The 9,171-nt window shown below is 45.6% G+C and overlaps 1 protein-coding gene across 1 annotated transcript in view; it reads right to left on the bottom strand.

Moving 5' to 3' along the window:
- Positions 1-8,383, bottom strand: part of ARHGAP32 (Rho GTPase activating protein 32) — a 244,107-nt gene extending 235,724 nt beyond the window's left edge. The window contains exon 1 of the mRNA XM_064732156.1: positions 8,188-8,383. The gene's annotated coding sequence lies outside the window, so the exon portion shown is untranslated. The remainder of the gene's footprint in view (positions 1-8,187) is intronic.
- Between the last annotated feature and the right edge of the window lie 788 nt (positions 8,384-9,171).

Below are 9,171 nucleotides of genomic sequence, written 5' to 3' on the forward strand. Positions count from 1 at the left end.
GCAGCCATATGGCATCCCTTCTCCACACGTTTGCTAGAGATAAGAACTGACAAATTAAGTTTTCTAAAACACCAATCTATATGTTTTCATTTCCAGTTTTAATCATAGATGTTAACTGTGGTTTAATTGTTAACCCTGGCATTTGCCAAACAGGAAATGCAAAGAGTACCTCTAGCAAGGGATGCAATCACAGAACTAAGTTTTCTGCAATCTACATGAAACTGTTAAGAATGTTCCTAAGCTGTATTCCAGACAGTTACATTCTTCTAAAATTAATACAATATGGCTACATAACTGAATAGCCACGGGTGTATTGGCTTCCTTATGCAATTGGCAATTGTTCTGTGTATGGGTGACTGAACAGAGGTTACTTGAGCAGCTCAAGCTGCTGCATATCTTAACAGGGGAGAAAGTCAAGAGCACAGTGACAACCAATTCATACCCCATAAAGAACTTCAAAGACAAGGGCAACCACCACACAGTTTTCCCATGCTCCTGGGAACCAGGTTTACAGAGCCAAATCTCCCCACAGCCCAGCCTAATTTCACAGAAACTGCAGCCAGAGGTTAGAAAGAGATCAACAGCTTTAAGAACAAAGACAAGACATTTGAGAGCTGCTGTCATTCAGGGCAGATGAAATGACAAGGATCTACAACAGCCTCACCCTGAGTGCCACCCCATGTGTACATCCCTCAGGGAAAAGGAAAAAGGGGTGAAGAACTGGAGGCCCCTGATAATTTTTTTTCCTCTCTAGCATCAAGAGGAATCACTGCTTAAAATCCTTATCTGTCAGCCAGATCATACCTGATGGCTAACTCTTTTTTCTGGTAACTGGAGTTTTCCCAATTCCTTCTGTGTTTTTCTGGGAACCAGGTAAGCAGGGAACACCCCAGAAAAGCTCTCACTCAGCCACAAACATCACCTGGCTGCAAACTGGTCTGAAGCATCCTCTCCAAGGGTGACTGCACAGAGACAACCAGATTCCAGGTCTCATTACATGCCTCCACTTGTTTTGCACCTAATTCAATTCTTAAGGGGCAAACCCAGTTCTCCCTTCTGTCCAAAGAACTGCAGAGCAGCACAGAGTGTTTCTCCAGCAAGGGAAAGAGGGACAGACATACACATTACATGCATGCCTGAGCACACTTATGAGCTGCATGTTTAGGATGAGAAATATAAATGAACAACTCTGTTTCTTCCAGCTGGTGTGTTATGTTCACTACTCAAGGAAAAACAATAAACCCTCAATACTGGGTTTCTCTCCCTCTGCACAAAGCAATTTGGAGAATCTGTTCATCCAGTGTAGCCCATCCTCTGCTTAAGCCTTGTAAAATTCATGAAGGTGAATGATAAGGCACAAATCGCTGCCTGCAGCAGAACCTTCACACTGGACAACCCACTGGAGACCCAATGTGCCAGTCAACACATTTTGCAAAGAAGTAACAATTTCTTCAGAACACTGATAATTCCCTACCCTCTTCCTTGAGGAGACAGCTACCAGTGAATGAAAAATAATTGTGAAGTCAGAACAACACCAGGAAGCAGAGGAAACAAATTGCTTCACATGTCAGAATCTCTAGCACAGAACACTGGGGAGAGAACATAATGTTTAAGGTTGCAATCAATCATTAAAATTCTCCCAAAAAAGAGAGCACACACACTCATTTGTTCAAAACTTTCCTTGGTGAAAAAAAAGGTAAGAATAACCATCCCAGCATGCTTGATTATCAAATCATAGCTTGGTGGGAAGAATAAGTAAGGGAGTCTTCCAATTAACCAACTTTTTCTTTTTTTTTTTTTTGCTTTAAATGCAGTCATTGAACACTGCTGGAGAAAGTTGTCGGGAAAAGCAAATCCCTGGTCTTCTGGCAGTTGTTCCCATTCCTGAACAATTCCTCCTTCAGATGCACAGCCACAAGGGTTCAAAGGTCCCCGCAGCCTTTGTTCTCAGTTCCAGAGTGGTTACAAACAAACTTTTGTTCCTGTTTCTTCAATGAAATAAGCTGCAGCAGTTACCAATGACTGAACTTTACGTCTGAAGCTTGCCTTGTGCATCATGCAACAAGGACGACTATGGAATCTCATTTACACTTAAAAAATAAGTTACCAGAACTTTTGCTGAAATAAAAATCCAGTACTCCTTAGGGATTCAACCTCCAGTGAACATATTAAACCTCTGCAGGTTCCTAGAAGCGAGGAAGGAGCAACACTCTGGTTTACAGATTGTGCCAAAGAATTTTTTTTTGGTTTATCTGAATATTCATAGCTATTGCTCATGCATTTGTGAGTTTTACAATAAACCTACATTTTATATTTTAGTACAAAAGTAGTATCATCATCCATACATTATGAATACACATACAAGCATTAACAACAAATCATGATACCCAAACAGCAATTTTCATTTCTATCCCAGACAGAGTGTAAGGGATAGGATGATAATCATAAGGGCATGTTATGGAAAGCAGCTACTGAAATGTATTCATAGGCCATGAAACGTTGATTTGCAAATTGTTGATAAAATTTGTAAAGATTCCACCACATTGTATCCGGTGCTATGTAAATTTGGGGGGAAGAACCAGCAAGGTGCCTTATGAAGCAAGATAATAAGTCTTTTTGAAGTCAAAATAAATTTTAAAAACTACTGAAATCACCCTGTTAAAAGACTGATTGTTCCCAGCAGGCGGGAGCTAACTCTCTGGAGATGCTTCTTGTAAAACACAAACACAAAAGGCCTGGCACAAGGTTGCTATTATGAAATCTAATGAAGACATTCATGAATCATAACAAGGAGGAAAAGGGTAAATATCAGCAAACACTCATAGACTCTTGCAGCAATTAAAATTGTGCACAAACGGGGTTGTCCAGCTACATTCTTCATAATAACCACTCTTATGCCTAAGTGAAGTCTGTAAGAATATGGCAAAATTATAACATTTAAATTTGGAAAACTTCTTTGTTTTAGGTTGGCACCAAAAAGCCAAGCTGTTTTCAAAACACCAAGCACTGCATCTTCTCTTTTTCCCTAGAGAACTCACAGACACTTTGAGCATCCTGAGTATCAAGGCCAGAAAGTTCATTGCCCAAATGCCAGGAAACATTGTTACTGAAATGAAGGGAAGGAAAAAAGCACAGCAACTTAACTTTAATAGTTTAATAGAAATGTGTTTAGTCAGTAATGTCTCAGATAACAAAATACACAGAGAATTAAATACGTCTTTCTGTAAGAAGCAAGAATTTTCAAACCACACATAACCTAACACCTTGCCATCAAAGGTATTTTTGAGAAAACTGATTTTCTTAATCTCCCAATAAGAGGTGACAAAGCTTTTAGCAAACCACCTTTCATCCACGTATCTTAAAAGCAATTCACCCATTGGAAGAGCTGTGACCAGAAGACCTAAGCCCACAACCGTGGCTCACCAAGTGTCTCTCCATCCAACAGAAAACCTCAAGGATATTCAAGCATTTAATTTTACCCTGAAATCCACAGGAAGCCAGGCTCCAAAGGGCTTGCAGTCCTGGTTTAATGAATTAATGGTGGAAATTGGAGAAACTCCAGTTCCTCTCTGATTCTTAATGAGTTATAATGGATACACTAAAAATCAATGTATTCTACCCACAAACATCAGTACTGAGATGAGGGCAGGCAAAAACCCCAGGTACATTAGGGACAGGATGGAGGGGCAGCAATTGCAGCTTCTTCATCAGCAAAACTGAGATGACCAAGAGGGTGAATGATTCATTGATCAGGAACAGATGCACAGCTATTGTTGCTTCAACCACTGACCTCGTACCATGTGGGGACACAATCAAAATGTTGCAACATAGCTACTGAAATGAGACTAAAAGACCATAAAGGTGCCTCCAACAACTATTTTAAGAAGTGGAGATGTATTTTATTTTCTAAACCATGGGTTAAAAGCTGCTGAGCCATATTCTCTTAGATTATTAAGAGATGGCACTATGAACTCCAGAAGTACATATGCCTAACTTAAACACAGAGTAAGAACATCCTCTGAATGGTAACTTCAGTGTCAATCATCACTTGACAATACTGAATACACTGAAATCGCGAGCATGATGAGAGTTAACACTGGGTTTAATCATAAAGCAAGACAATAGCGTGAGGAAGCACATCCATGGCACATTTACCAACCTGATTACAGTAAACCTGGTAGCATTGGTTTATCAGCTTAACCAATCAGCAGGTAATTAACTGTGCAGTTAACAACTAGGTAGTAAAGTTTCTTCCCAGGGAAAATCAGATTGGAAAAGTCAACAGCAGCTTAAACACGATTAACTTCCTGTTCCACTGCTGGCAAAGCAAATCCAATTTACTAAATAGTTTAAAGGGCAGTTTTTAATTATTTTGCACACTTCCAAAGAATTGAACATTACACACAAATATGGATAAGCGGATCTACTGCAGTGAGCACAGACCTCAGAACCACAAAACACCACTGAAATAAACACCCAGAGACTTCTTAACGTGCTTAACAGCCCCAGCACTTTGCACTGCAGAAACCCCATCTATTATTGGGGATATTATACAAGACAGAGGCCACAAAGAGCTGCAGTTTCCTGTTCTGTGCAACAAAATCCTAACTTGGAGCATCTCCTTCAGACTTCTCCAGTACCTCATATTTCTAAAGCAATCTTGGAAAGCCAATATACAACAAGGAAATCTTGTGAGTGAGATTTACATCTTTTACCTGGTTTCTAGTGACACACACACCTCCCTAGGAACATGCACAAACTACTCAACAATCTATACATAACTTAAATCTTTTGCACTGCAGGAATTGAGGGCTCGCAGACAGTGTGGGAGAAACACAGCAAGGCACACAGAGAAACAGAACAAGAATTCAAATGAGCAACTCAGTTTTGCTACCTTCCTACACTTCTTACCCATCACAATAATTAAAAATTGAAAACTGATGTTTTCCAATTTTAATTTCAGCAGCAAAGATAACTTTTCAGCTACAACATGGATTTACAAAAATAAAACCTAAGCAAAGCAAACAAAACCCCTCAAAATTAATATTGAAGAAGAACAGTTTCAGCTAAACCAGGTTAAAATTGCTAAATTACTCCTGACCCGAAGCATCACATCCTCGAGTTATGCGATTCTCCAAATACTCGTTGGCTGGAAAGCCTAATCTGCATAACAATAAGTACCAAAAATGGCTTCTCTTTAGTGTCCTCGATGTGCACACCCCTCCTCTCCAACAGCGCTCAGCCAGACCGCTGAAAAGATTAGCATAAGAATAGAAATGACTGGGAAAATCCACATGCTCCGACTGCCCAGACTTGTTGACCTGCCTCACCCCAAATATCAAAATGGCTGGTTTTTCCAAGGAAAGCTGTTATGGACTTTAAAAGTTGATAAACACTGCGATCTGTTTCTCTTTTATTGCAATATCAGATATCCAGAGCCGAACAGCAACACAGAACCATCTCCACTCCTGGAAACACAGATTCACAACGTGCTCAAGTTCAAGTTCCTGCACGAGTCTGGTGGGGAAGAACGGCTCTGTCAGGATCCTTCTCAGCCTGGACCTACCTGGCCCACCATCAAAGCCACACAAGCAGCAGGCTCAGCAGCCTCGCTGGTACACAGTGCTGCTGCTGCACAGGTCCAGGAGCTGCAGGTGAGGAGCAGGCCTGCGGACACCACACCTGGCAGAGGCCATCCGTGCTCACAGTCCCATGGGACCAAGCTGGTTCTGCAGCCAAAAGTTACAAATTTACCTACATCTTCTTCCCTTTCTGTCCTTACCCTGGCACCAGGAGAGACAATAGCTCTTGCCTTGGCCACAGCCACTGGAATCAGAATTACTGCCAAGATAAGAACTCTTAGAGGAAATGCGAATGAAAATAATCCCCTAGTTCATGAAAATGCCAACAAGTTCCTCTTATTGGTGGAGTGCAGTTCACAAAGGCAAAGAGAACCCTCCATTCTTCTCTCCTACAAAAACTATTCTAGCCATAATAAAGTATGAAAAACATAATTTATTTTTGGAAATATGGACATTGGGATCCTGCAAAACACACTGAGCTTTTGTACAAACATATTACTGTATTTGACGTGTTTGTTTTGAAATGGGGGAAGTTGACTAGAATCATCCCCATAATGCGGTCTGACACTTCATGCAAAACAATGCACTCAGACAGCAAAATGACATTTCCTTTTCAGAAGTTCACAAAAGAACCAGAAGCCCAGGGGGAAAACGGCCAAAGTAGCACTATTCCCCTTTTTTGTTGGATTTCCTCCACTCCCTCTGGGATCTTCTCTCCAGGCAGTAAGTCACCACTGCAGTCGTCCCCCTTAAACTGAACATGATGATCATCATTCCCCTCGCTTTGCATTACAGAAAACAGATTGTTAAGGGCTGTGATCCTGATATTTCACAACCCAGCAGCAGCAATTGATACAAAACCACTGCAACATCCAGCTACAGACTGGACACAAAACCCAAAAACTAAAGCAGTTCCCGGATGATATTTCTGCTGGCTTGCCTCAAATGTATTTGTCGAGTTTCTGAAGAAAAAAAGACCACTTCAAAAAAACAAACTCCAGATTAAGACCACACGCTGAAAGATTGGCCAATAATTTGCTTCTGGCAACAGACTAATATTTCTTCTGTACATTATACATGGCATTTATACCACAGTAACACTTTCAGTTCTGTTTCCCTAAGTAACAGGTTTTGCATTTTGCCAGACTGACCCCATTTCCCCCCACTTTATTATCTCTACCACCATATGCTCTCAAATGACTAGAATTTTGATTCTTGCAGCTGGCTCCAATGTGTTCAAACACTACAAACCCATCAGCTCCACATGCACGCACCCTAGTAAGGCTCTGATCAGTTTCATGAAAACAAACCAGTCCAAGCACAAGAACTATTTACTGCTCTTTTATCACAAAGAATATGTAATATTTTACTTACCAGTCAAAATAAGTTGCTCACTCAAGGCTAACCTGATTTTAGGAGAGAAGGCATCTGTGTAGTGGGAAAAAAACGGCATGTTCTCAATAAGCACATGCAGGGTATTTGTCCCTATGCTGCAGAAGCTCCAACCTCAAACACTTGAAACAGAGTCCTGGAAACCAACTCATTCAGTTCATTTCAAAGAAGAGTGTCTGCTCACCTTTGGATTACACACTTACAGCTGTTTCTTGAAATTAAATGGCACATTTTAGGCTTCTACCTTGTTGCCTTTCCACCTGTCCCTCTCAATTACATTCTTCCCAGTGCCAGGGCCAACTAACACAACAGACTGGGCACCCACGGAGGCTGCCCAAGCCTCTGTCCAAAGTGCTGTTTTCTGCACAATCTCACGTGGAAAGGACAGAGAAGGAACAAAAACTGACTCGTTCCCTTCACTTTCAAACAACCCAGCAGCCCTCTGTCAGGTCTGGAGCAGCCGTTTGCCATAATAGACAGATTCCCAAGGGAGAACACGGTGGGACACACGGTTTGCAGAAAAAACAGGACCATAGGTGAGTACACACGTGCGAATCTCAAAGGTTCATTTACCTTTTTCCCAAGCTGCCATTGCTCACTCAGAGCCCAGAAGTGTTATGGATCCGTCCCTACAGACCTCACTCCGGCATCCACCGCTCACCTCCCTCTGCCACGAGGCGGGAAGCTCCCCGAGATAATTTGGATAAACCACCTCGGCGAGCACACGCCGCACCTGTTGGGCGCTGCTCACACCGTCCCCGGCCAGGACACGAGCCCTGCGAGCCCGCAGCAGCCGCACAAAGGGCAGCAGGACAATGGAGCCGGCACAAAGCCGCGTCCCCACGCCGAGCCCCACGCGGGGACGGCACGCATGGGCTGAAATGCCCATTATCCCTCCTTGACGGTGATTGTTCCCCGGCCACAGGAGAATTCGCCCACCTGGGGACCCCCGGCGACACGGGCGGAGCTCCAGGAGCGGGAAAGGGGAGCCTCGGGACGAACAAAACCCCGCCACGACAAATCCACGAATGCTTTTATTCGGGATTTTGTCCTTTTTTTCTCCCGCCCATGGCGGCAGCGGCCGCCGCGCGCGCCCCATCACCCACCCCAGCGCCGCCCTCACGACCTGCAGGGCGCTGTCGCGACACTATCGCGACCGCCGGTGCTATGCCGACCTGTCCCCTCAGCCCTCCCTTCTGCTGGCCGCGCTCACCTCGCTCCGCCGCCGCGGGGCCGCGCCCCGACCGCCGCTCAGCAGCCCCGTCCCGCCGCCCGCAGCGCCATGGCCGCGGCCGCCGCAGGTAAGGAGGAGCCGCCGGGAAGGGGCGGCAAGGGCCCGGCAAGGGGGATCCGCGTCCGGCACACGCCCCCCGCTCGGGCTCAGGGACGGGCGGCGGGGCCCATGCGCGCTGCTGCTGCCGCCGGCTCCGCCCCGACGCCGGGAAGGGCGGGCGTGAGGCGGCGGCCGAGGGAGGGAGGAAAAAAGAGATGGAGAGGGTGATAAGTGGATGGAGGGAGGGATGATGGGGCCGCAGGATGGCGCGGTGTCGGGGTGGCCGTGAGGGGGACGCGGAGGAAGGCGCTCAGGATGCCGGCTCGGCTGGCAGGGCAGCGTGTCCCTTTCTACCACTCCCTGGCAGGGGGCTGGAGCCTGCTGAGGGTCGGGCTCTGCCCCCAGGGAACAACGACGGGATGAGAGCACATAGCCTTAACCTGCACCATTGACGGTTTAGGTCAGGCATCAGGAGGAATTCCTTCACAGAAAGGGTGATTCGATGTTGGAAGGGGCTGCCCAGGGAGTTGGTGGAGTTCCTGTTCCTGGTGCTGTCCAAGGAGTGCCTGGAAGTGGCACTCAGCTGGGCTGGGTAACAAGGTGGGGATCGGTCACAGGGTGGACTCGATGATCTCAGAGGTCTTTTCCAACCGAAATGCCTCTGGGATTCCAGGACCAAAGCCACCAGAGCTGGGCTGCCCGTGATGGGGAAGGTGTGGGTCGGGGCACAGGGAAATGTTTTTTCCTCAGTATGGGAAAGCATTGTCGGGTGTGCCTGTTTGGGGCCAGGAGAAGAAGGGGAGGGTGTGAGAAGCTGAGCAGGACTGTGAAGGTTCTGGGGGTATTTCACAGAATCCCACGATGGCTGAGGCTGGAGGGGAACACAGAGGATCGTCAGGTTCTGGCTCTCCTCTCCAGCAGGGC

Source organism: Zonotrichia leucophrys, chromosome 24 (genome assembly GCF_028769735.1).
Source record: "Zonotrichia leucophrys gambelii isolate GWCS_2022_RI chromosome 24, RI_Zleu_2.0, whole genome shotgun sequence".
In the NCBI taxonomy this organism is placed as follows: domain Eukaryota; kingdom Metazoa; phylum Chordata; class Aves; order Passeriformes; family Passerellidae; genus Zonotrichia; species Zonotrichia leucophrys.